Source organism: Anser anser (assembly GCF_964211835.1).
Source record: "Anser anser genome assembly, chromosome: 5".
In the NCBI taxonomy this organism is placed as follows: Eukaryota; Metazoa; Chordata; class Aves; order Anseriformes; family Anatidae; genus Anser; species Anser anser.
This window is the reverse complement of record NC_139725.1, coordinates 55000775-55028733: the sequence shown is the minus strand read 5'-3', so window position 1 is coordinate 55028733 and position 27959 is coordinate 55000775. Positions and strand designations below refer to the sequence as shown.

The 27959-nt window shown below is 37.8% G+C and overlaps 1 protein-coding gene across 2 annotated transcripts in view; it reads left to right on the top strand.

The window, feature by feature from the left end:
* The window catches only part of LOC310901091 (uncharacterized protein), a 247086-nt gene extending 224561 nt beyond the window's left edge, over positions 1–22525 (top strand). For both annotated transcript variants that reach the window (XM_083840149.1, XM_083840147.1), the window contains one exon: positions 5922–22525. The gene's annotated coding sequence lies outside the window, so the exon portion shown is untranslated. The remainder of the gene's footprint in view (positions 1–5921) is intronic.
* The last annotated feature ends 5434 nt before the right edge of the window (positions 22526–27959 follow it).

Sequence of the window (27959 nt, the reverse complement as noted above, 5' to 3'; positions counted from 1 at the left end):
CTTGGTGATTAGACAGCTTTCAGGAGTCAGTTCTTGTCTGTCAATGTTATTTATATACTGAAGTGAAACTAGAAGGGATGTTGAGGGAGATAATCCTTGTTCACTCTGAGCCTTACCAAAAAAAAAGTAATTCAATGAGTAGCAGGGCTAATGAAGTTTGTTTTCCTATACATTTGTGTCTCATGGATGGAGGGGAGAGGGAAGAGAAACCCTGCAGATTTTCTGATGTCTCATATTAGATGTGCTGCTTTTAACATGGTTTATACTTTCCTCTTCGCAGAATCTCTCAGAGAATGCATTGGACATGATATTTCAGAGCTCTCCAAACTTTTGCCTGATTTGGTTGAGGTTGACAAACAGGGTAAAAAATTGCTGTGAACTGATATTTTTACCAGGCTCTCATATATATATATGTATATATATATATATGTGTATACATATAGGTGTGTGTATATATATGTACATCTATATATATATGTGATGGCCCTCCTCCCTACAAACACTGAAGGTCACATGGAGAACATGATCTCATAGTTCTCATATTCTTAGGAAATCTGGCTAAAAATACCACATATTTCCACATGAATAGTAAGCTTTGCCTGGGCCCCAGCTGTCACTGAGATGAGAAGGGAGCAGAACAAAGAGTGTATGGTGGGAACATGGCATGAAACTTCCCCCTGGGCTTGTTTACGTGAGCACAACTTGCCCTCTGGTTGCACCAGCATGACAAATGTTCCCTAAAATAAATGGGCTTAAAGAAAGGGATGGAGATTTCTAATAGGAGCACAGAATTCAGGCACTGTGAGTGTGCTGCTGTGTCAGGCTTCATACCTAAGGTAGAGCCAGGCATTTCTCACTCAGCTTGCAATTGCCATCATGTGCTGTGTCCCCCATCCAGCTGGCACGTGAAACTCTTTTGTGCATGACAGAGCACATGAGGGCTGATGTGGCCATGTGCTGAACAGGTGTTTTGTGGCTGGCTTCCTGGAGCAGGGACATCACACTCAACCTGTACCTTAGGGTGAACTGGTGCTTTGTTTCTGTGAGCTAGGGGAAGTAACTTCACCACTCCTCTTGGCCTACTGATAATCTCCAGTGACAAACAAAGCAAGAAGGGAAAAAATGCAACCAACAGATGACTCTGTCTTGCCTTTCTGTGAAAGGGAGAAGAAACTGAGCAGGAAAGGATTGTGAATCTTTCCCAGGGCACAGATGACCTTCCTAAAAGGTGTCTGTATTTGGTACAGAGCAGTTTAGATGAGAAATCTGGAGAGCATCTTCTCAGTGCCATCGGTTTTCAAAGTGTCTTCAAAAAGCTAAATAATATTCCAGAGAAGCAAAATTTATTTACAAAAAGAAAATATCAGATTTTACAGGAGAGTCACAGGCAATTAAACTGTAATCCAAGAGACAGGATTAATTTACTATCAGTTAAACCTAAGCACAGAGTCTATGAAGTACGAGAGTGATTTCCTCATTAGACTCTTACAGAGGAAAGATTAGCATTGTTTAATTATGAAGGTAAGAAACAAAAGCACTAGAAAAATTTAGGCAATTTCTCTAGAAAAGGCTCAGCTGTGTGTCTCCCCCATTACAGGTAACAAAGAGCTTATTTTAAATATATGTGTGAAGAGTGGCACCTATTTAATTTGATTAAATCTATCCTAAATGAGTATCTGAAAGTAAACTCAGCCAAAAGGACAGTCACACCTCTTGGGAAAGCTGAATAACCTGTTGTGAATGACAGCACTTGTAATTTGCTGATGCATTTCAAATATTTAGTTATTTAAGTAAGATGACACTGAAACCAGCATTCAATGTTGAAAAAATTCTGGCCATAAATCAATTCAAAAATTATGAATGATTATTTTTCACTTTAAAGCAAATTAAGGTCCAGATGGGCTGTCTTTTTATCTGGATCCCAAACCCTAGTGGTTTTTGACTATGAAGAAATCATGTGATCTCAGTATTTTTGGCTATATGCACTTATGCATCTTGGTGGTAAAGAGGAGAACCATCAGGATTAGCATGGAGTTTTTGCTCCATTTCACATCACAAAGGCACCAGCTCACTGGCAGGATCTGCCACAATTCCTCTGTGTGTTCCAGTAACTTGGATATCATGATTGTCCCTTCAGCCTCAAATGTCTTGCTCTACTCCTTTAGGATACCATGAGCAATGAATAACTTTTTGCTGAGAGTGCAAAGTTTTACATGATGAAAATCCTGTGATGATGATCAGTTAATAACATTTAATGAAGACAGAAATAATGCAGCTGACATGTAGTAGTGACAGAAAGCTGTGTAGCAAGCCCCACTGTGTCTGGCTTTTGTCTGCTGGAGAAAAGCATCCTTGGGCTGCTGATGTACTCTTTGTGTAGTCAAATTCTTGGCTTCAGTTTATAAGATCTTACATGAGACAGCAACTTTGCATGTCCACTTCCCCTTTCAGGGGACAGTGTTGTATCAGCACTCACAGCCTCATATCTCTTTAATTACGTTCCCTTACAATCACCTTATTGCTGTTAGACTCTTTCAAAATGATTTTGTTCCTTCCTTCCTACACACACATCAACACCAAAACACATTTAAACTATCAAGGCAGACAGACACAGCTTTGAAACTCATCTATTATCCATCTATCCATTTTTTTTCCTTTTCTGATTTTTTTTTCTGTATTCCCTTGGTGTCTGAACTCACCACCACTTTGGAGAGTCTCTGTCTGGGTTTGGAGAAATGCAAAGGGTGTGGAGAGGCCACAGCTCTTGCTGTACAGATTGTGGAAGCGCAATGGAAAAAATGGTCTGAGCCTTCAAAGGAGGTACCCTGTCTCTGTACTGCTGGAGTATTTATGCTGTCTAATACCCTTCCACTAAGTACCTACATTAGGAGATTCCCTTGACTCCTGAAATCACTAAAGGGAGAAAAATGCCCCTGCAAACAGTGGCTCAGGATACATCCTGCTTTGAATTCTTCTGAAGGAATACATTTCTTTCCATTCACACTATGTGGGGACAGTGGGCTAGGGAGATCAGCCTCCTAATGGAGTCATCTATGCTTTTGGTTTCAGGTCAGCTGATGCAAACACCTTCTTGGCAGCCTAACGATTTTGACAGTTTATGGGGTCAGTTTGCTTTGGGGCCAATGAAGCTGACTAGTCACATGAAAGAAGTAACATTCATTCCAGTCACAGTGTATCTGAGATATTAAGGCCACTCTTCTGACTTATAGTTCCTCCAGATGCAACTGGTGCAACCTATCTCTCTAAATCACAAATTCTCTGGACACGGGAACTTTTGGAATATTGTATAAGGTACACAGTATATAAAGCACAACAAAACTGTTACCACTACTAACAGAAACATACTGTTCACATTATATGCTAGAACACCATATACTATGGTTATAAAAAAGGAAAAAGATCTATTTGCCTGTTGATAAGATAATTTAATTGAAAATGAAGAAAAATTTGATTGGGTATGAAAAATATAAGTGCAATAGCAATTATTTTTGGTGTTTTTGATATCTTTGGGGATGTGTTATGTAAACTGAGAATTTGCTGTTCTGTAAGGTAATGGGTCAGAAAAAACCCACAAACAAACCATGGAACAGTATCTCTGAAGAGAGAAAGTGGTAAAATTTTGATTTCCATGATGCTTTGATCTAAGTTAAACCAGCTTCAGTAAAAGCATATACATATCACTCAAGTCTTACAGCAGGACCTGAGGAAGTAGGAGGAAATAAAATAATAATGATGCTTTCATCATGTTCAACTGAAAAATAGAAGTAGGCTGAAGTCTTTTCATTTTTAATTGCCTTTTGATATTTAATTTGATTATTTGATCAAAAGATTCTAGGTTGACTCTAATAGTGCCATTACGTGGCTTTAAAAGTTCTTTGTAGTGATAAGAGTAATAGAAGAAAATATCACAGATACGAGGGCATATAATGTAATAAGCTAGCTTTACTGCAGAGGTAGATGATTATTACAAAACAAATTTATGCATGGATTTAAAATGCATGAACTTGATTGCTTTGTTGCTCTTGACTTGAAGAAATATCTTCATTGCAAAAATTCAGCTGGACAAATGTTTCCAGTTGGGCTTTTTATTCAAGCATTATCATGCTTCTTAGTCCCAGGGACAGAACTTAGTGTTTACTCAACTGATTGCTGTGGACTTTATAAAAATGAAAAATGAATGTAGCTGCAAAAGCAGGTTCTTTATTATTCAGTCAAATTCACCTGTGGGAGCAATGGGATTGAAAGATCTATTCACTATTAGAAAAAAAAAAAAAAAGGAAAAAAAAAAAGCAGAAGTGGAATTTCTGTGAAGCATATCCACCTACAGCTGGTCAGTGTTTTGCGATGGCTGCTTCCTCTTTGGAAAGTTCTGCTTTCAGTTTGGTTTCCCTGGGAACGATATGCAAGAAATAGAGTCTGTTGTGCTGTCTAGAGGCTTGACTTGTTCACTAAAATACCCAAAATATTCCCTTGAGACAAAAATGTGTTCATGTCCAGAGATAGCTGATATCCATTGGCCTACCTCATAGAAAGACTTAATTTAACAAAAACAACAATCAACCACACAAACAAACAAAAAAACAACAAAAAAAACCAACAACAAAACAAAACAAAAAACACTTGATCATGTGGCTCACCACTCAGATTGTTTTGTTTCTCTGCTTGGTTTGTCACACAAAGTTGTAACAGAAGGGTCCCAAAATTCTGTTTCCAAGATTAACCACTCCAGGAAGTGTTGTTTTTTTTTTTTCCTTCCAAACCTAGATTTTTTTTTTACTATATTTGTTTTAGTTTCTTTTGCCAAATGAAAAAAATCAACAACCCCCCAAAAAATCATTGCTGATAGGCTAATTTTTTCTGTTCTAGCTTGAGTAAATATGTTTGATGTGAAAATAAACAGAGAATTACTTGCCTGCCATTGAAGCCTTGTTAAAGCATGTATGGACAGTGTTACTTTTAAGAGGCTGGAGAAAATTCTTTTATTCAAAAAATACATTTCTGATGCCATTTGTCCTTCAAACAACCATTATTCTCATAAAGCCTAACTGTTCACATTCATCCGGTTGATGTAACACCGCTGATTCTCAGACATACAGCGTACACTGGTGCACAGTACGCTCTAATCAGAAAATACTACAAACAAAGCAAGTTCCAGTTGCATCCTTGAACTTACTGGAGTTCAAAGTTCTTGAGGAAGAGGTGGCAACAGAATCACTGACATGATGAAGGATGCTCATGCTCACTAAATGTGTCACTAAAATGGGAACTCATTTGAACAAGAGTGTTGATTTTTGTGTGGAAGGGACATCAGAACTGAAATGCAAAAGATAACCCTTCTTAGATATTGAGCATCCTGAGACCCACTGATGTCCCTAGAAGTTCTGAGTGATAAATACTTCATCCAGGGCATTGAAAAGAGATTATTGCAAAACCTACTGAAGTATAAAGACTATCATTTATTCCAGCAGGCATCAGATCAAGCCCAGTATGAATGAGCATCAGAGTATGTCTACATAGACTTTTGCAGGCAGAATACAAGTTTCTTGTCCCAAGATTTGAGCCAGTTGGATGTATGACAGCCCTGAACTGGAAGCCATGTTACTGCATTTAGAGTGGAGCCCAAACTAAAGCCCCTGCTGAAAGATAGAAAATATCAATTTGTGCTCAGCAGCATGCTCATCCAAGGATGCGTAGGGTGAATGCGCATATGCTTAGAGCGCAAACAGAATGATTTCATGCTTGCCTGCAAAAGACCACGTAGAAAAATGTCCTAAAAGGGGAAATGCATCAAAACTCTGATGTGAACACTTAAATATTCTCCTCTGGACTCAGGGAAACTGAGGAAAACAGAGAGACAGACTCTTTCCTAACACTGCTTTTCCTGGTTTGTTTCTTTTCAGATGGAGAGACAAGAGATAGCAAGAGAGGACTGCAGATGAAAAGAAAAAAATATTAATTGAACTAAATTCCAAAGCCACAAAATGATTGACTTTCACTGGCATAAGCTTTGCAAGCCCCAAAACAATACTTTAAAGTGTTTAATTTTTTCACATCAATTTTAATTAAGCTCTCATTAGGCTCTTGTGCCCCTAGAATTTGGCGGACAAAAGAAGCTGGCTTGCCCAGCGAGTTTCCCAAGCTTGCACAGCTCTATTCCTAAGGAGATTTATCACATTTTTTTCCTCCCCTTGAAAGAACCTTACATGAACCAATTCAAATGAAAAACACATGGACTAAAAAAGACTTCATCATGCCAGATACCTTTTTATATCCAAAGCAGTGAACTTGTAGTCAGTTTGTCCTTTCATGTGTTGTTTTTTCTGGCTTTGGGACCTAAGAATGATTTTTTACTACGTGCAGTAGTAAAACAACATATTATGCAATTCTATTTTTCAGGGAGAACACTATGTAATTCATAGGCTTTGCAATGCCACATTTGCTGTTCAACAAATACATAAAGTGACTTCTCTTCCCCTTGTGGGCAGACATCAAGAAATTTATGTTCAGCAAATGGTATTCCAGCTTACCTAACTTTTTTTTTTTTTTTAACTATTTCAAAAGGGACTGCAGAGTGTAACAATAGACAGCTTGCTAACTGCTGTTTTCTCTCTGTTGTTCAAGAACTTCTCACACAGAATTGATAATATCTTTTATCCTTAGGCTACCAGTCAAAAAATACAGGTGAAAACACAACATACCATGACCAGATTGCAGCCCTGATAAGAGAGAAAGGTCCTTCTATAAAATGCACATGATGGATTTGTAGCTCTGTTAAAGTAACTTGTAGAAATGTACTCACTGGGATGGTTTTGAAGATGTTGCTATTTTCCAAAGAAAGCTTTCATAACTCTATTGGGTTTCTTATAGCCAATCTACAAAAGAAAGGTTGGTTCAATTACAAAGAACACTTTTTAAATCAATGCCTTCAACTTGTAGCTTCAAATGAACAGTCATAATTCCAAAAGACTAGCTCTCTAATCCTCCTGTGGATTTATTTGGTGCCTAGCATCTCTTATGTATGCAAGGGTCACTAAATAGTTAGATGTCTGTTTGCATGATAGATACAGCCAGGAAAGGCAGAGAGGTAGCTACACAGGTAATATAGCAGGCTGGATGGTAAAGCATGCAAAGAAGAGATCAGACATGATGAACTGCCCTCCTTAGCTGCTAGGCTTGCACTCTGGGCACAGCTGACCTGGGCTGCTGAAAAGGCAGTGATTTGGCCTTACACTAAGTACACCAGAATGTCTGACTCTTGGGTCATATACATACCAAGAGGACCTACAGTAAGTCTGCCAGTGTGAAATGGTGGGAGCTGAGGAGCCCATTCTTACATCCTGGTACTACATGTACTCTATCATATGCATAGTTCATCTTAGTTCACAACTATACCCAGTCAAGGCCACACATCTATTTGACTGTGCTGGATGTTACAGGAGATATCCACAATGATGCAGGTTAGTAGCAACTCCATGTTACTGCAAAATATATTTGGAATCTTTACGTTATAATGCTGGAAAGGCTATGCATTCATCCCTCATGCTTTCATGTGAGCTTAATGTTTGTCTCACCCCAGAGGTGCTGGTGGAATAAATACACTCTAGACTGAATCTGCTGGATCTTATAGCAATTTGTACCTTATGGGCAGACACACCACAGAGCTACTGAGCAAGTGTATGGCTGTGTTCAGGCCCCAAGTAGGAGGCCTGAATGCTAAGCACATTCAGCATGTGGCACAGAGGTGAATCCTCATCCTGTCCTGTGCCTGCTTCTTTACTTCAAATAATGCTCTTACAAAAAATTAAAGGATAAAGCATAAGAGGAGATATGGCATGAGATGAAAAAATGCATTTAATTTTGCATTTTCCTTAGTCCTTCTTGTTACTGAGAAGGACAAATCTAGCAGGCCATGGTGTCAGCAAGAACAGGGATATGATGGGATTGAGTAGTCTTCCAAGAGGACATAGTAGTCTTTCACCTGTTATACAGTCCCCTAAGGATGTAATCATGTTCTTTCAGCTCTTATTCCCCCTAATCCCTCCAATTCAGGTGGGGCCTGTAATTTCTCTTGCAAGAAGACCATCCTTTATGAGGGCTCTCTCACACCTGTTCTGCTCTAGGGCCATTGCATTTAGGCTCAAGTTTCCAGCTGGAGCTTTTTAGTGTTTCCTATGAGTACCCAATCCACAGACAAAGGTGACTTAAATGCCAGTGGCATTTACAAATAAATGGGGGAAGTGTACTGGGGATATTATTGAAGTGAATGATATAAGGTGTTATAAGCAAAAGCCAGTTTAAAAATATTCTATGTCATGTATACACAGGATAGAAAGTCTCCTGACATTATATGAGATTTCACCAAGTAGCTGCATTTTAAGCCATTTGACAAATGCAAATGTTTTAGACGTTATCACGCACCCTTTTTACCACAAGCATCACCAGCTACATTTTTGATCAGAGAGGAAACTGAGCTCAGAAAGCTTTCAGTGTTCAGCCATGAAAGGATAAGCAGGTTAGAAAATGGACAAAAAGATGCAGAGAAACTGGTACATCTTTACCATCTTTACCATCCTTTCAGTGCTGTTTTACTTCCTCCTAGCTCTAAGAGCTGAAAGTCATATATTCTTCCTTTATATCTTTACATTACATCTTCTTCACTGTGATGCATGTCAATGACTTTGGGAGTACAGGCAAGCTTGGAGGATCTTTTGAAGTAAGTAATTTATTCAGTATCACTTCCATATTTTTGTGTTGTAAAGATCACCATAGTCTTTCAGATTATTTGGGAAATTAATCTGAGTAACAAACCAAACAACTTGTTCTTGACCTCTGCATCTTCTGTACACTATTTTTTTGAACTCTGATAATTTGTAACCTGTCCATTTTTTTTTGCCTTGACACGTTATAGTTTCTTTTCCTGACTACCTGAGCACAATTTCTTTGATCTGTCTGCTGCTGTGAAATCTTCATGTTAATTTCAAATTCACTTTCTGGAAATATTCTGCAATATTTAATTAAAATTTACAGTGAATATCCCTTTTTGCGAGACAGATTACAAGAATACTTACTGGGTGAGACTGCATGGAAACAGTCCGAATAATTTCATTTGACAAGCCAGAAAGATTTTCATAGAAAGTTCAAAGTTTCTTGCCTATCTCTACTTCATCACAATGTATGTACTATGTTACTGTTAGGTGCTCAATAACTGAATTAACTTTCTAAGTATATACAACACTACATTGTGGGTTAAACACATTTTTTGTCATTTTTTTTGTTGTTTTCTGGAACTTGAACAAAGAAAATATTCTAACTTCATCCTAAAGAAATTGAAAGGGTTAGACTGTCCCTTTCTATAACCTTTTGTTTGAGGCACAGCGGAAAAATAATTGAGATGGGAAAAGTTCATTAGAGATACTATATAACTTAGACAGTTGAGGATTTCTCCCTTCAGAGTCTACTTCATATCTGCTGGGGAATTCACTGCCATCTTACAGTATTTCTTACTATAAATTTGAAAACTGTTCTAAGACAGATAATGGCTGCCACATACAATACCCGGGAAGAGAATGGAACTAGCAGAATTGGGAAATGTTAATTGTTGAGACACAAGGGTTGCTCCTCAGCAGACCTACCATTTGCCCGTAAAACCCCATGGGTTGGGATAGGCATGATGCCAGTCTCCCAATGTCAGGGAAAACCTGCTATTCTGCCCTTAATACAGCATGAAGACTTCATTTGAAGATGATCCCTACATCTCTAGGAAGCTGGAAGAAATGGAGACAAGGGCAAGAAATGTCATTACCAAGACTGCCAGTTTCCCTGAAGGGCAGATTCACTCTGCACCTCTCAGGGCACCCGAGCTCAGTAGGTTGCCTCACCAATGCCCTCAGTCTGAAATGAGCAGACTGTTTTCATAGCTGTTGTCCAGTGGCCTCACCAACAGAGAGGCTGGAGTAATTCCAGACTGGGATATTTCAGGCACTGCCATATAAAGGGGATGGTTAATTTTTTTCTTCCAACAGATAGAATAAAATTTGCAGATAAAACACATGGTTTTCATTTCCCCAATATACCTTGTGCAAGCTGAGTTTATTCTGAACTAGTTGACCGCTTCAGGTGGCTAGAGGGAATAATTTCATTGTGCAAATTCCCCATTAAAGCTTTGCAGTTAAATTTTGTGTGTGAAATAAAAGTACATCTGTGTTTAATTTTACAAGTTTGCCATACATCATAACCTCAGAAGAACCCCTCAACATCATGCAAATTAAAAGCAAGTATTCAGATGATTTGCATACATGTTTTTCTGGGTTAGACATTACATTGGAATGCATTGGCAGTAAGTGGCTGTGACTAATGTAACAGCCTTACATTTAACATACTGCATTATACAGTCTTATGCACAGTAATGTAATAATTAGTTTGTCAAGATATCACACTCAGTTCAAATTTAAATAGTGTTGCTCTCTGCTGGTTAGTTTTGTGAACTACACATTTGTTTAATATAAAATTACCTATTAAAATAGTCTCAGAGGTAAGACTTCAGGTCCTGTTCTACCAGCTGCCATCGAGGCAGAGTGTTTTTGTGAGAAAAAATGAATTACATGCAACACCTAATCACATTGATCACATTCCCTCTTTTCTCTGGTATAAGTTAGAGACAAAAATTCTTAGTTCTTATTCTACTGAATTGCTACCTGGCTTATCATTATCCCATCCTGTATTTGCACATTTGATCATTTCTCTCATTCTTTCTGATTCCCTCTTTCTCTTAGCTTTCCCACCACCTGAATAAATGTTCTGAAGAATAATACTGAAGGACACTTTTCCTAATTTTACAAGAAAACAGCAGCAGAACTGAAGAAAGTAAACTAGTCAGAACATTAGGCATGTTCTGACTGTACCATTTGGACTGGACTTTTTGGAAGACTATTGCTCCTGATTCTCTATCAAAGCCTGACTGAGATCTAGAAAGTGAAGTGAAGGCAGTTTAGGCAATCATCAGATTTTTTTAGTAGCAAAAAGTTTTGGTTTGCATTTGGGCATCTAAGTTCTCTTCATACACCAGCAGACAAGGTTCTTGAGATCTTGTGTTACCTTATAAGCAGATGAAAAGGAGCCTGGAGAGAAGATGATATAATGAGACCATGAAAACCATTTTGTAGGAGAGTACAAAGAGCGTGTTTTATTTTTTTTTTATTTGTTTATTTTTTTTCTCCGTGCCTCTACTGCAAAAACTGCACAAGAGAACAAGTAGTAAAAATTGAAGTTTGTCTAAAATTGCCTATATTATTCAAAAATATGTTAATGTTTAGTTTGGTAATGTAAATTTTACTGATTCTACGCCTTACTTAGACGCACAAGTACTGATACATATTACCTTTAAGCTTTTTTCATCCTATTTAACTAGGATGTATATCATAAGTAACTGTAGTACATGTAGCATTATTTTGTTGACTGTATGAAACAAATAGCTATCATAGCAAGTTGTTAGTTAATCAGAATTAAAGGAAAGCTTTTTCAGTGTAATTACTGGATAACATAAATAATTAATTGTGATTTTAAAAAAAATCTTGAATTTGCAGTAAATCTTAGTATTTGCTAATATATTTTAAACAGTGTTGAAATTGTATGAATTATAGGCTAAGTCTTTCCCCTCTTTATGTTTCCAAGTACTGAGAACATTCAGATTCAGATCCTTCATATCTGATCCTGTTGAGGTCACTAGCAAAAGCTCCTTGCTGAGTTTACTTCATCACAGATGTTTGTTGTGTGGATTTGCAGAAGTCTTCAAATACCTCTTAGTCTATTTTTCCTTCCCAACAGACAGTCCCTGCAAGTCTTCTGAGTTTAATTTTAAATATATGCTTCAGTTGCTGCTATAAAACAAGTTAGTCTTGGCCCTGATGTCATAGATTGTCAGGAAACATTTTATATGGAGGAGAATCAGTGCACAATGAGTATATGATATAACTTGTGAAAAAGTTGTGCTCTTGGAGTTCTTACTCAGGCATTATTTCCACTTATTATGACGTTCATTGCCAATGTTTTCGAAAACTGCTAAATCAGGACTTGAGAAGAAAATATATCATGAACAAAGGACAGTATGTACTTAGAATGAGGGTTTATTTGGGTCTGTAAAATAGGGGCACCTTGATAAAAACTCAGTATATTCACTGTGTGACAAATCTCAAATCAGGACAGTGATATGCCACGTAGTTTTACTTTAGCAGCAATGAACTACAAATCAGTGGGAATTTTGGAAGAGTTTTTTCAGAAAAGGTTGCAGAGATATTAAAGTGTTTTTTTTCTCCTCTCCTCTCCTCTCTCCTCTCTCCTCTCTTCTCCTTTACAGCAATCAAAATGTTAGTACAGGTGATTTGTTTTAGGTAAAACAATATAGCTAACTCCTCTTTTCCAACTCAAAAGAATTCTATTTAGCTATTTTGACCACTCAGATGAGAGATAACCACCTTGGTCCTTTCACCTGGGTTCCTGACTAACTTATGAGAATGACTGGTGGCTCTTTCTGCTCATTGTCTAGGGGCAGCAGTGGCTCTGCAGTCAACATCACCCTTTCAGACTTTTATACTTCTTTCTGCTTTTTTGAGGCAGCTGGAGCCATTTCTTTTCCTAAGGTCAAACCCATGTAAAAGAATGAGATCAAAGAGCAGCAACCAGATCTTTACATCCCCTACTATAAAACCTATCTCCTTACAAAGCAGGGGTAGTATTTGTCTTTGTCTCCAATCTAGATTGGAGTTTGTTTCAGAATTAGGTTATTCCTCCTGAAATCCTTTTTTTAGCAATTAGTTTTTATTTGCTTTTATAAAACAAACAAAATCTATGCACGGTATGCCACAAATTTACCACAATATACTCTCATGTAAGTATGTTGAACTGGATTATAGGAAAGCAAAATGCAGCACAATAACATTTTCTTTTTTAAAGTATAACTAAATTACCATGAGAAAACTAGTCAAAAGGAAGTTAAAAAGGAGCAGCTAGAAGGACATTTTTTTTTATAGTTTGCATGAACAATGTTTAAAACCACCACATCAGAGGATTGCAGCTAATGAACACTACTAATTAAACAGAACCATTCAACGAAAGCCCAGCTACAAAAAGAAAAGGATCTAGTTTCACAAAGCAGCAGAATGAAAGAGTAAAGTAGCTCTAAAAAAGACATTCTCCCAGGAAGGTGGATATCATATCCCAGTGGGGAAAATAGAAAAGTACATAAATTCTACCAAAGAAAGATTAAAACAATAATGAAGGAGGCCAAGAAAAAATGAAGTGTATGTTGGTAAAAATCACAGAATTTTTAGAAAGTTGTGAAGAGCAGGGAATCTGCCAGAGAATTTCTCTGTTTTATGAATGATTAAGGTACAAATGGAACTCCTAAAAAAGATGAAGCAAAAGGAGAAAGCTAACTGAAAACTTCCGTTGTCTTTCATGATAGAGGAACTGTTTTGGAGAAAAGCTGAGAACAGAAGAGAAATTAATATATTGTTCTGAACGTGTATGTATCTTGAATACATACAGTGTGTAGATCTGGTCTTTTCATAAAGTAGAATTAGAACTAAAGTATGTGAAGTAGACCTAGAAAAGGTATAGAGAAGAACAAGAGTAACCAGATGTTTGGAACAATTTTCACAAAAAGAGAGAACAAACGAAAGAATTTTTCAGCTTGGAAAAGAAAGATCTATAAAAATATGAACACAGCAATAGTAAGCAGGAAAATGCTGATCCTTTCCTTTTGCATAAGAGTATGGAGACAGAACTTTCAAAACAATGAAAACAAGTAGTTTTTAAAAGTACTTTCTGTCAACTTAAATATTTACACTGTAAACTCATTGGCAAATAATGTTGTGGAGGCAAAAAGTCCATATAAGTTCAAAAGCAAGCAAACAATATTAAAAAAGAAATAAACAGATTCAGAGATCTTATGCTAATTACACGTGACAGTCTAGATCAAAAAATCAGTTCAGAACTTAAAGAAGAGGGGTAAATACAGAAAGGGAAATAGTTATACTAATAACTGGAATGGTCTATAAAATCTCTTCTTTCTATTTTCATCTATCAAATCATCCATTTCTTTATCATTAACAGCAGCAGAACTGTCAGTGATCAACACATTTGTTCTTCTGTACATTTGTTGCTCATTATGCACACCAGCAAAAAATTTAATGGATATACAGAATTTATGGTGTTCTGGATGTTGACAAGGATGGAATGTTTGATAGTGTGTCAAATATTGATGGCATTCCTTTCCTTCACCCCTGCATTCCTTGATATTTTGCCACAAACACAAACATGTCATTCAATAAATGTTAACCATACTTCATGCAACTACCATGATTTGACTTGTTCTTTGCTTTCTTCCATACACCTTGCTTTAAATGGGATTTTTGCCTTAAATTTCTCTTCCCTGCCTGAGTCAATTTGCTTCCCTGCCCAGAAAGCTTCCTCTAGTATCTAGTTGTTAGCTTCTAACAATTTCTTCCAGAGGGCAGACAGAGCCAGAATATAGATGTTATGATCAATATTAAATCAACCACCTCAGCTCAGTCCTTGCACACTGGTCTGTTTCCCAGTGTTCACCTACAAGTAACTGGAGACCAGTTCCACATCTGAAAAACCTGCCCTTGTGCTCATAAGACAGTAGATAACTTTTAAGTGTCTCTGGATCCATTTTAAGGTGTGCCTGCTGACAGTGTCAAAACACTGGCTTTTATTTATTTATTTATTTTTATGTATGAGAATGTGTACCTTCCCCTCAGGGGCAGACCTTTTTCCCATCCTCCACGTGCCTTCTTATCCTCTGTTTTGCTGGGGTTTGTGCCCTGAGTGTACCTTTTGATATGCTGCTTGACAGTCACCATTGCATTTCCTGGCCTAGCATTGTATCTTCAGGCACTTATGACATTAGGCCATTTTCTCCTGACAACCTGGTGTAAAATGAGCTCCTCCACATGGAAACAGCCCTCAGGAGAACAAGTTCCTTCCAACTGGCTTCATATTTTGTTTACTGAAGCAGTGTGATTGTCTCTGTGTTATACTCACATATCTTGCAATTTTTCAGTACTGCTTCTATTACTTTTGGTAATTTCAAAGTTTTGGGCCAGGTTAAGTTCTCCTCTGCCAACAATCAGCCTTTGAATTCTCTCCTTATTAATACCATAAACCAATTTATATTATAGCATGCCCTCTAGGACATTTCTAAATGAACAACATTCAGTTAGCCTTCATCCTACCACACAGAGTTACAGTTTCTTCTTGCTTTTCATTACGAAATTTAACACATCCTACAGAAAAGCTTAGCTTTCCTGAGAAAACTCTGAAGAGCTTTTGCAAGGCCTCTAAATTATTACTGCAGAAAACCAGGCTGGAATAAAGCTTGTCCTGGGGCATCTTTCTGCCCCCAGACAAGAGCAGTTCTACCTGACTGAGCTGTTGTTTTTCTGAGACTGTAACAAACTGAGTAGGAGGAAGTTTTACTGTCATTGATTAAAAGCTTTTCTTTATCTGTAAATCTGGTGTGCAGGAATAGGGCAATCACAGCTTTCATAAATTGCTGCCAGCCCTTGTTTGCTTCATTGCCTGTGTTCAGTCCTTTAAAAATAAAAAAATAAAAAAAATCTGTTCTTATGATTATTACTTCCCCCACTCACACCAGTTTTGAAATGGGATCAATCAGCTATACTCCAGAACCTAGTTCTCCTGTAACTAATGGGTAAAAAAAAGCTGCTTGCTCCTATCCCATACCTGTAGAAACCTGACCGGTTAATTGTGTTTACTGCAGAATCCCAATTCTGGTGCCTTTCCTACAGCTCTGGGCCTGGTGTTCCAGCATGCCTGTCTCTTGGCAACTCCCCTCTCCTTTTTGGGAAGGCAAAGTTCACTTTGGTCATAAAGGAAGTAGATACAGCTGGGACAGAAGCTCATAGGCCTGGTTGTCATTGCTCAACTTGGGTTCCTGTATCAGTTGAAAAAAAAAAACAACACCAAAAAACACAACCAAACAACACACCCTCAAGGCTTCTGGCATTTCTTCTCTCTGCACTGTTGTGAGCAGACTGTATATTTGGCCGGATAATTTTTGTATCTCCTTTGGCCTTGTCTTTTTCAGCTTGCCTCCTAATGACTCAGAGAGGCTTTACCAAGGTTTTTGTATCTGGTATCACAGATGTAACACAGAACTCAAGGGAGATGACATATTTTGGATCCGTTTTAGACTTGGCTTCCCAGAGAAACATTTACTGTTACAGTTTTACTTTGTAACTTAATCCATTTTTATATTCAACTCTGAACTCTGCAAATGTTAAGGAGCAAAGCTTTCTGACCTCCCCAAGAGATGGAGCATTAGCAGCATTTTATGTACAGTGGAGTTACAGGATAGAGTAGTGAAAAGAATTCGGTCACAGAGTCCATACTAGCCTGGACCCTCTTTGCTGATCACTAGACAAAGCACATCTTCTACACTCTGTACCGTCAGCTGTCTGAAAAGCCTCATCTCCTAGAAGTGGTGGTGTTACCAAGTTATACAAACTGCATGAGGGAGAATGACAGATGTACTGCAAAATGTCTGTGGCCTGGATAGATGAGTCTTTGACCTAATAGTGCTGACAAAGAACTCCCATTCTGTACTTGCAGCTACTTCTCACCTCTGCACATGCTGGATTAAATAATAATTTAAAAAAATGTCCAGATTCTGGTCTATCTACATTAGAATTACCCACCTTATATGCCCCATAGTAGATCTCATTTAAAAAAATAATTATTATGAAAAAACAGTGTCCCTAAAAGACTGGTACTAGGACAAGCTGTAAACAACATCTTCATCAGTGATCTGGAGAAGGGGTTGCCCAGGGAAATTGCCAAGTTTGCAGCTGATATTAAACTTTTTCAGATCATTAGATGCCCAACTTGTAGCGAAGAACCCCAGAAAGACTTCACTGAACTGACTGAGTGGGCAGGCAGGAGGTGGGGATGGAACTGCATTGCTGAAAATATTAAATTGGGCATCAAAGGAACAACAATCTAAACCATGCTTACGTGGTGCTGAGTTTCAGACAGGCAGCTACAATTCTGGAGGGAATTCTTGAAGTAATCACTGACAATCCTCCACAACCACCAGTTCAGCGTGTAACAAAACAACAAAATGTTAGGCATCAGCCAGGAGGGAGAACTGAGAGCAAAGCAGATTGTCATTTTCCTTGATGCATTTCTTGTTGAGTACTCTGTACAGTTCCGAACTCTTCATCTCATAAAGGACATAGTTGAGTTAGAAAACGTACAAAGAAAAGCAAATAAAATGACTCATAAAATGGATTAGCTGCCGTGTGCATAGAGATTCTTCAATGTGGAGAGGAGAAAGTTGACAGAAATACAATGTAGACAAAATTCTGATGGTGTTTTTGTCCAAGGACCCTGTGGACTTGCCTGTGGACTCTGCTCCATGCAGGATTTTCAAATCACTGTATTTAGCTTGTCCTGAGGCTTATTCATTTTTTCCTGTTTTTTTCTTGTTCCCTCATGGTGGTAAAAGGTTCAATCTCTTTGTGTCTGGATGGGCAAATGGATAAAGAAATAGTTATAAATGATAAAGTTGGGATAAAGATATATCCCCAAGATATGGTTTCAAACTGAACTACCTAGGTGTTTTGCAGCCTACCAACATAGAGTAGGGGGTGAGGAGGTCTGAGAAGGAGGTCTTCAGGGCCAGAGAGGCTGGGGGCTCCCCTCCCACAGGATTTGCCCAAGATAGGAAAGGTTTATGGGATTCCAGGCAGCCTTAATTTCATGAAGGTGGCTATGTAGAATTAGTGTAGATGAGGCACTGGGAAAATAGAATACATCAGAGGAGCAGGGACTTTGGAGCACCAGTGAACAGGGCTGTCAAGAGGCGTCTGCTCTGACATCCTCCACAAGTCATTCTGTGTGTGGGGACTGTGGTAGCAGATGTTGTGCCAATTGGATTGTGAAACTGAACATGTAAGGCATTTGCCTTATTCTTCCTCAACAAAGGCAAAGCAAATTTTAACTCATTTCCAAAGACTTACATAGATCAACATTGCATATGGCACAGTAAGGTTGAAAGAAAACTTTAATGAGGAATTTGAGATATCTTCACCAAGATGGCAATCTTTCTCAAAGATCCTCCTACATGGCAAGATGGAGCAGGGACATAAGATGTTTGTTTATTTGACTTTCTATTACAGGTCATTTATTTCTGATAGCTTATTCAAGCTTGTCTAAACACTAAGAGAGACTGAGAGTCTGTGGGACTCAATGGAGAGTGGCAAGAGAGTATAGATGTATGTGGTTGCAGTGGGAAAAATCAAACAGGCAATTAACAAAAGTCCTTCAGTACACTCTGTTCAGAGGTTATGGAGAAACTACAGGTAACAGAACACATTATAAAGTCACAATGGGTAACTACAAGAAACTACAAGAAACTAAAAGAGGGAGCATCTCTTCCCCTCTGCCTAGGTTCCTCTTTGTTTAAGTGTATGCATGGAGTGTTGGATCTTGTACACTGGTGTTCAACACACTAATGATCTGCTGATCTGGGTGAAGGGAGGATGAATTCTCTTGGCTCTATATCATCTACTAAGCAGTTCTGTCTGTCTTGGCAGTAGATCTTCTATGTGACCCTACCTAGGCTTTCTTTCCTGGCATGCTGCAGCACAAGAGATGGAAGTCTACACCACACAAAGACTTGATGTGGTCTCTCATATATCTTACCTTTTACACTCTGTGCAATTTTACCATTACATTTTATTGATATGGGAGAATGGTAAAATGTTGCACGTACTGGGGTGATCCACCTTCCCTTACAAATGTTACTGAAGAGCCCCAGACACAGTCAAGTGTCTGTGTAGTGCACAAGATAGCATAAAATTATACCAAAAAAGACTCAATTTCATAATTCTTACAAAGATACAAACTGTATGGAGAATGCCAGAGAAAAAATGAGAGGTGCTGCATGACCAGAAAATGATAGCCTAAAAATACAGCAGTGTTTACCTTTTTTGACAGACAGGCAACAGTAAAACCATCATCAGACAGAGACTGTGAACAGTTACTGTTCATATTTATGACAGTGAATTAATTTTCTGCTATTGCCATGGCCCTCAGGTTCTAATACACTTTTCCTTGAGTGTAATTTGAAATGAATTTGCAGATGATGTCAATAGATCATTTGATGTCTCTAGCATGTTATTTTTTTCCCTTGTAAATAACATGTTCTCTTTTTCCATGTCCTCTGTATGAGATCAACAGTGCAATTTGCTTAGCTTTTTCCTTGGATGGCTGATAGCAATCAGGCACTTTGAACAATTTATGTAGGTCATTGCAAAGTTAATTAATCCTGCTTTTCAGGCTGAGGAAAGGAAATATGTTCTAAAACAGCTGTCCCAAGGATTTTAAGTAAGTTACAATAATATGCACATTTAGTGCATTACCAGTATTTCTAGCAAATAAAATTGATTGAGATTCATTGACAAGACTGAAACAGCAATGCTGAGGATGACACAATTCAAGATATCTATTTCCAAAGTAAGAGAAGGGAAATTAAAAAGCTAATCCCTAATATGTTTCTGAATGAGCAGTGTAAAAGAAAACCAGGAATACAAGACAGCTGTGGAAGATGTCTGAGTTGGTATTTTCTTACAGAAGGGCAGCATTTGAACTTAGGTCCTTAAGGAGGAGTTATTATGTCACTATAATAGCTTTGCCACACTCAGCACAAGAGTTTCCTCATCTGTCAAATGCTTTTCTTGGTATGCTGTCATCCAACTTTAAATTTAAGAGGTCTGTGAATTCAAAAAGGTATAGAGTTTGTGTTGGGTTCTTGGTTTTATACTGGTAATGTATCACCACTTGCTTATTTCATTTTTCAGTTGAGACTTTTTTTTTTTTTTCCTCAGAGCATTAAGCAGGGTGGCAAGAGAGAAATAAATCTGCAAAATCCTTCACATGGTTCCTATAAAATTCTCTCCCTCTGTCCCCCAAGCTGGCAATCTCAGCCTTGCCAAACTTCAGAGTTTGCCCAATGTTGACTGTTAGTGTCTGTTGAGCTACAAGACAGTTAATAGCCAAGTTTCATGCATGCAACAGAAACAATCGTATCTGGCACAGTCAGCTCTGCTTACTTTTTAGCAAAAGCATCATGGAGAGCAGTCAACATCAAGCATGGACATATCCAACATATGAATAGATTAGACAGCCATCCTAGGAACCAAGACATCATGAACTCCAAACTCAGTAATGTATCTCCAATAGCATTTTTGTAGTGTTTCTCCAACTCTGCTCCATGCGTTGTTGGTAGAGTTTAATACATTGGTCTGTGAAATTAGAAAGAAACCACATATACTCCCCAAACTTCCAAGCAGACTTTCCTTTCATTTTGTAATAAATGAACATTTAAACTTTAGCCTAATTTTTAGTTGCTTTTAAATGAAGACAATTGTGGGAACACTGTTGAGATGGTCTGTGGATTTTTTTATATTATTATTTATTTTTTTCTGAAAACATCCTCATGGTCATGCAATTAAATGAAATTAGGAAACACTGGCCTACATAGTGGATATTTAGAATCAGGCTATCAAGAAGAATTGCAACATCTGGAGCTAAGAGATGTATGTTTTTAAGAAGAAGGACAGACTGTTTAAGGTGTTAGGTTTGTAGAAGAAAATTGAGTCTATAGAAGTTATTTTTCTGTAAAAAATGGATTAGATCTTTCCCATTGCCTGACAGTGACTACTACACTGGCTCCCAAAAAATCATATGAGATGACATTCCAAATTCATGAGGAAACATAAAGCCACTTCTGAATGCAGTCCCCCTATTTTGCCTGTACCACCTCTCCTGCAGTGTTATTTTGGTTCCATTCATTCCTTCCATCTCCCCAATATTGCCAGAGGGAGAAGAAGGGGGGAAAGTTTCAGGGCCATTTCAAGCATCTGTTGTCACAGTGCAACTCAAGGTTTGATCACATTTTCCTTGAATTTTAACTTTTATTATTTGAAGTACTAAAAGTTTGGTGTGATTAGATGGTTTTAAAAAGTTAGTGAACCTGCTGCTCAAAGTGTTTCATGTCTGAACAGATGCCACAGCCTTGAATGAAGAAAGTACGTTGTGGGCTGTTCTATACCGTGATACTGGACATTGGCCCTTGCTCCCCAGACTCTGTGAACCCCCCTCCTCCTTTTCCAGAGCACATCCCTGACAGACATTTTGATATTGCAGCTCTTTCCCAGGAGCTGTGAGTGCCTGTTCCCCTCCACATTCATCTGTGATGACAACACTGCTCCCCTTGAAGGTGGCAACAATGAATTTATGTTCCTTTATGTTCGTAGCTCTCCTCAGACTAAATCTCTGCATGCCTGTCTGGAGGCTCAAAATAGCAGTATACTAAAGATCAAGATGGGAAACCACCATTTTATTTTGCATTTTGAAAAGAAAATGGATCTAGTTTTTTGCACTCAGCAGAACAAGTCAGGCACTGTAGCCCAGAAAGTTCAGGGGACTGCGTTCTGCCCATCTATAGGGTCTTATACTCATTGCACAGCCGTGCACAATTACAGCAGACTGCACACAGGATACTGAGGTACTCCTTTTCAGTCCTACATTCCTAAAATCTCAGAATTGTGAACCTAGGTTTCATGGTGTCACCTAACTCATGCTTACAGTTAGAGGCCTAAGCCCAGGAGACAGGCAGAATTTGAGATATGGCTGCAGAAGGCTTTACTTTTTTTCCAGACAAGTTGTTTTCGGTCATGCACTGGCTTTGCACCTCTCCCATTCACTCACTGTTATAGTTGCTTCAGAGCCCCTGATGTGAAGTGGAGCAAACCTCAGCAGAATCATGCCTCAGTCTCTTCAATGACCTGCGTCCAAGTCACTGAGGTGATCTGAACAGTTTATTCACAATTTATAAGAGGCTTCACCAAATGTGAGAAGTGTTAATCAGGGGGAACAACAACAACAACAAAAAAGCTCTAATAAGCATTTCAGCATTGCTCATTTGCACAGATGGTTGAACTGAAGGGAATACGCAGAAAGAAAAGATAGATCCTGAACATACTCTGGAAACATTTTTTCACCCAAACAGAAGCTGCGAAATAAGAAAGATTGCTGATGCAGCAGTGTAGATGCCAGGTTACGGCAGTAAACAACTGGGTGCCATTGCGGTGGAAACACATTATTAAGAAAGACAATGAAAAATTTTTAAAGAAATAAACAACAACAACAACAAAAAACAGTTTTGTAACTCCCACCTCTACTTTCTAATGTGTTCTTCACTCAGCAAGACCTTGGATCCAGCTTCTAGTGTACTGCTTTTCAAACAGATGTTGGTGAAGAGCACACCGTGCTCTCATAAACAGGACAGAAAGAACATAAATCACTTATCAACCTAAAATATGTATGGCCCCTGAAAAAAATACATAATTTGAAGTGTTCCAAATCTGCCTGTTCAAATAAATGACATGCAGACTTTGCAAGGGTCTAAATTCTTTAAATTATACCCGGGTATATTTTTTTCCTCTCTCATGAAATTGATAAAAGGAATTTGATAAACTACACATGTAAAACCATTACATAAATTTTCTCATTTTTCAACAGTTAGAAACATAAGACTGAAAATGACTGTATAGTCTCAGATCCCAGTCCTGTGCTACCACAGACAGCCATCTCTTAAATGCTGCTGAAAAGTAGTTTATCTATGTCTGGAAACTATTTGGGGATTTATTTATTTTTTCTCTGTCGTGCCTCCCTGAAACCATTAGAACATATACAAAAATTATACAAAACCATTTTCCTCTCTAACTGAAAGTCACTTTAGGCTGCCTCAGGTGATTATTGACTTAGACATTATTTAGTTCTATTGAGGAGGGCATGGGCTGAGTTCTACAAAGGCCTAACAAACCAGATAAATGGACTTTGCTGTAAGGGTACAGAGCACTGGAATTGCAATGACAAAGTAACTGCAGTTTGAGTTTGCTGTGTAAGAGATAACTACAAATTCATATAATTCTAGGGTTTAAATATGACTAATATTCTAACTTCAATACACTTGTTTGTACATGGGCATATATACAAACACACTAATTCTTCTATATGCACTGTAAAAAATTGGATTCATACATTGAGTTTTGAGTTTTTCCGTCATATGAACTAGTGATAATTACAAGCATTCTAAAGTGTATGTCAGCATAATTCCATTGTAATTGTAGTGAGGAAAGTCTTGGCTTTTGCAAACACAGTAGCAAAACTTCCATTGTCCTCACTAAGTCTCGGTTTCCCTTACTATAAAACATGACTAGTAATATCCCATTAATTGTTCATTATCTATTGACTAAGACTGTTTTGTTTAGCAGGACGCACAAAGTCATTACACTTCTTCAGTGCTCTCCCTGTGGCCCTGGAGCACAGACCTGGAAAGTGTAGGTCAGATTCATTGCATGAATGAGCTGTTAATCCAGTAATGGCACAGACATTATGTTCTTCCTTAGTGTGACACTTGAAACATACTTTATAGGGGTTCTGAAACAGAGAATGAGTATTTATTGAGTAGGTAAAGAAAATAAGAGAATCACAAACATGCTGTATGAAAAAAGGAGATTGTGATGGAGGTAGAAGCCAGGCAATTTCTGTGACTGGCTACTTCTATTTTCCCCTTCTTTCCCTGCTTAATGATAATCTGGACTGTATCTCATTGTAGACCATATTGCTGTAATGGAACAAACTCTCCCTTGGAAGAGAAGAGGTACTATCTATGTTTAACTGAGTATCCCTTTAATCAAGTATCATTAATGTAGTACATGATGTTTAACATTTAACCATTGAGTATAAGGTCTATAAAAATAGGGAAGAGGTTGAAAAAAAAGGAAAAGGAAAAAGAAAAAACTAAAAGTCAGGAAACAAAATGCGGCAATATTGGCAGCTGCCTTTGCAAGGGCTCAGGCTCCATCTAGGGGACGAGGTTTTAAAGAAGGACCAGGGTGTGGAAGAGGTTGAGGAACAGGAAGAGGATCAGGCATTAGGATTCCATTGGCAAAAGATTAGTGTGTCTTTACAAGGAAAAGGGACATCGGAAAAATAAATGTTCAAAAGGACAATATAATTGGTTTCCTATCCTCACTACAACCCTGTACCAGGGGAATTGATTGGGATTGTGGAGGAGGACTCAGGTTGGTGGGGACTGGGGGTTGAGGAACTGATTTCCCCAGCTGGTTGACATTAAGGTGGGGAGTGGTGTAATCAAATTTCTAGTTGATACAGGAGCAACTTTGTGTTGAACAGCTGTAAGGGACCCATGAGTAAATATTCAATAACTGTAGTTGAGGCAACAGGAAAACAAGAAGTTAGACCCTTTTTTTCAGCCAATTAAGTGTAAAATTAGTAGCAAAATGTTTATGAGTTTTTATATGCCCAGTGCCTCTGATGGGAAGAGACATGTTAAATAAATTTAGGGCACAAATAGCTTTTGATGAAAACAAGATGAGAATTCACATCCTACACAATAATGCCTGGGAGGCGCAAATGTATATAGTGCAAGAATTCCTTAAGACACTGGAAAGCAAGAATAAGGAATCATCAAGCAATTCTCTCTCTGAAATAGAGGATGCTGTAACCCCTTTCATATGGGCAACTGAGAAACCTGGAAAAGCAAATCGGCTGAACTGGTAAAAATAATGCTAAAGCCAGGAGTCAAGCCAGTAATATGAAAACAGTACCCTATGAAGTTGGAGGCTCTCATTGGACTGGAACATATCTGAACTCATCAACCTGAAGAGACCTGAGCCTTAGAACTATCAGAAGGAAAATGAGCCAGCATTTATACAGATTCAAAGAATGCTTTTGGAGTAATACATGCACATGGTGCAATTTGGAAAGAGAGGGGATTGCTATCATCAGGAGAGAATCCTATAAATTATAGCAAAGAGATTTTGAGGTTGCTTGAAGCAGTTAATAAACCAAAGGAAATAGCAGTGATACACTGCAGTGCACATCAGTTGGGACAGACTGACATAATCAAAGGAAATAGCTGATGAAGTCATGAAAAGAGCTGCTTTACTTACAGAAATAACAACCTTAGTTCCGGAAATAACTTTTGATATCAAGGTTGCTGAATACATAGAAAAAGAAGGTGTTAGCTGATTTCTTGTACTGTATTAAGACCTCTGAAGGATGGTGGAAAACTCCAGGTGGACAGTCCATAGTTACTCCTCAAGTAATAAGAGAGATCATGAAAAGAATACATTGTACCACTCATATGGGAGCTGAAGATCTAGTAGAAATGGTCAAAACACATGCAAAAGGCATTAATATGTTAAAAATCACCCAAGGTATTATACAGGGTTGTCAGGTTTCTTTGAAAAATAATCCAAAATTTCATAAAAGACCTTTGCCAGGGGAGGCAAAAAGAGGCTTTGTACCTGGGAGCTATTGGCAAATTGATTTTTCAGAATTATACAACTGTGAGTGGTATAAATATTTATTGGTAATTGTTGATACCTTTTCAGACTGGCCAGAAGCTTTCCCATGTCACACCAACAAAGCCAAGGAAGTAGTAAAAGTATTATTAAAAGAAATAATACCTAGATTCAGAGCCCAAGGGATTCTCATCAGATAGGGGACCAGACTTTGTAGCAGAAGTTATTCAAGAAGTTTCAAAATTTTTACAGATTAGATGGGATTTACACACTCTGTGGAGACCACAGTCTAGTGGGAAAATAGAAAGGATGAATCAAATAATTAAGCAACATATTAGAAAATTATGACAAGAAATCCAGATGAAGTGGACAAAGGTTTTAACTCCTGGATAAATACAAATAGCCATGAATTACCGTACCTTGAAAAATATTGCCTGTGTGCTGATGAAGGATATAAACGTTCTCTTACAGGCTTTAACATCTATTGGAATTGAAATGACCCAGATTTGAGAAACTACTTTGGAGAATCAGGCAATTTAGTTTAGATTATTAACTATTTAGGTTATTTACTATTATAGATTATTTACTATTAAGATAAAATTATGATTGTGAAGATTTCAAAGGGATGTGTTGTTTTAATCTCTAAAAAAATCAGTAATTAAAGGAATTAGCTTCCAAAGTTTCTGAAAAAGGAAGGATTGGATCTTTCTTGGTTAACCTCATGGCTCCCTAATATTGGGTAGCTTAAATAGCTATTTGTGATTATTTTGTTGATCATTTTAGTGATTATAGTCACTAATTGTCTGATTTAATGTGTACCTCTTTGCATTCCAAGGAGATATAAAGGAACGAATTGAGACTTAAAGGTGTTAAAACAAATTAAGACTCAAAAAGGGGAGAGATAATTGTTATGGACAAACTCTCCCTTGAAAGAGAAGAGGTATTGTCTATGTTTAATTGAGCATCCCTTTAATTAAATATTATTTATGTAGTACATGATGTTTAATATTTAACCTAGGCTGCCTTTGATCAAGGACAAATGCTCCTTCTGGAAGAAACAAAGGAAAGTTGGTGAGATAAAGTAGCCTTATGTTTTCCTTAGGTGACATGTGACCATACATGGGTAAAAGAGGTTAGGGTACTTCATAAGAGAAGACCATCAAGGACCACCAAGGACCCCCAAAGAAAGGAAGGCATGCGCAGAAGGGCCTGAAAAGGAGCCATGAAGCATGATGCCACATAATTATGCAACTCATGTAGATTATAATGAATATGTATTATATAGACAGATAGAATATGCATTAATTTAATGTATAAATGTAATGAAGAAGCTGGCATTGGATGTGCTTGATTTGTGGAAAACCCACTGAGTACCCAGGCCTGAATAAAAACGATATCTCTCCTGAGTGTGTGAGAATTGGCTTAGTGCACACTGGGTAAATGATCTGCTTTTTCAGACAATATTGCCTATTGTCTGAAATAACATTAAAGTTTTGTAGATAATGGAAATAGTTGTAGATATATGTTTAATGTCCCATTGACTTCAGGTGATTATGTTTAGCAGATAGATAAAAGGAATGAAAAGCCGCAAATCATGACTAGGCATCCCATGAGAAATTCCAGTATCCCTATTGTAATGAATAACTTTAGCAATTGAAGTGTTTGCAAAAACATTAGTTTTTAAAGATATTAGAGAATGCCCATGGAAAATGAATCAAAAGAGTCATTATATTGACCACAAATCTCTTTAGAGAATTGGTTCCAGGTTTCTGGGAGCAGAAAATGGCCATGTGACCCAGTCGTCCTACAAAAATTACTGGATAAACTGAGTTTTAAACACTGATATCTCACACTGAACCAAATCTATAAAATAAAATAGGTCTGGGAATGCTTGCAGGCACTTTAAGTCAACCCACATTCTCTCCATCTCTTTTATTCTTTTATTACATTATATTAAACTGAATGGATAATTCAACCAATTAAAGACAAAATAATTTTCCTGGCATAAGAAATTACACTGGTGTCATTAGACTTGTTATAAAAAAAAGCAGGATATTTGTCCTATGTTTAATTTAAGGTTTATATCAAAATTCAGCATTTTGATATTGGTATAATATAGAAAGGGATATACGGATTAGAAAGGTGAACATAAAAGTTCCAGAAGATTAAAATATTTACTACTTGACAAAGACATACATAATTAAGCTGGCACCACTTTACTACAAATACATGTTTGGAAGTTTAGATTTGGAAAGGTTTTAAAGGATTATTTTTATTAAAATGTCTCAGGTTTCTAGAAATAGACCTCATGGTAGACAAATATTAAACTCCACACAAGGTCACATACTTCCTACCTCTTGAATAAAGAAAAGCATGCTGAACTCCACCCCCCCATCACTCCCCCCCCCCCCCCCCCCCCCCCCCTTGTGTCTTTGTTCTAAATAAACCCAAAAGCATTAGGCAGCTCATTTCCAGGGCCTTTCTGCTTCCCGCATC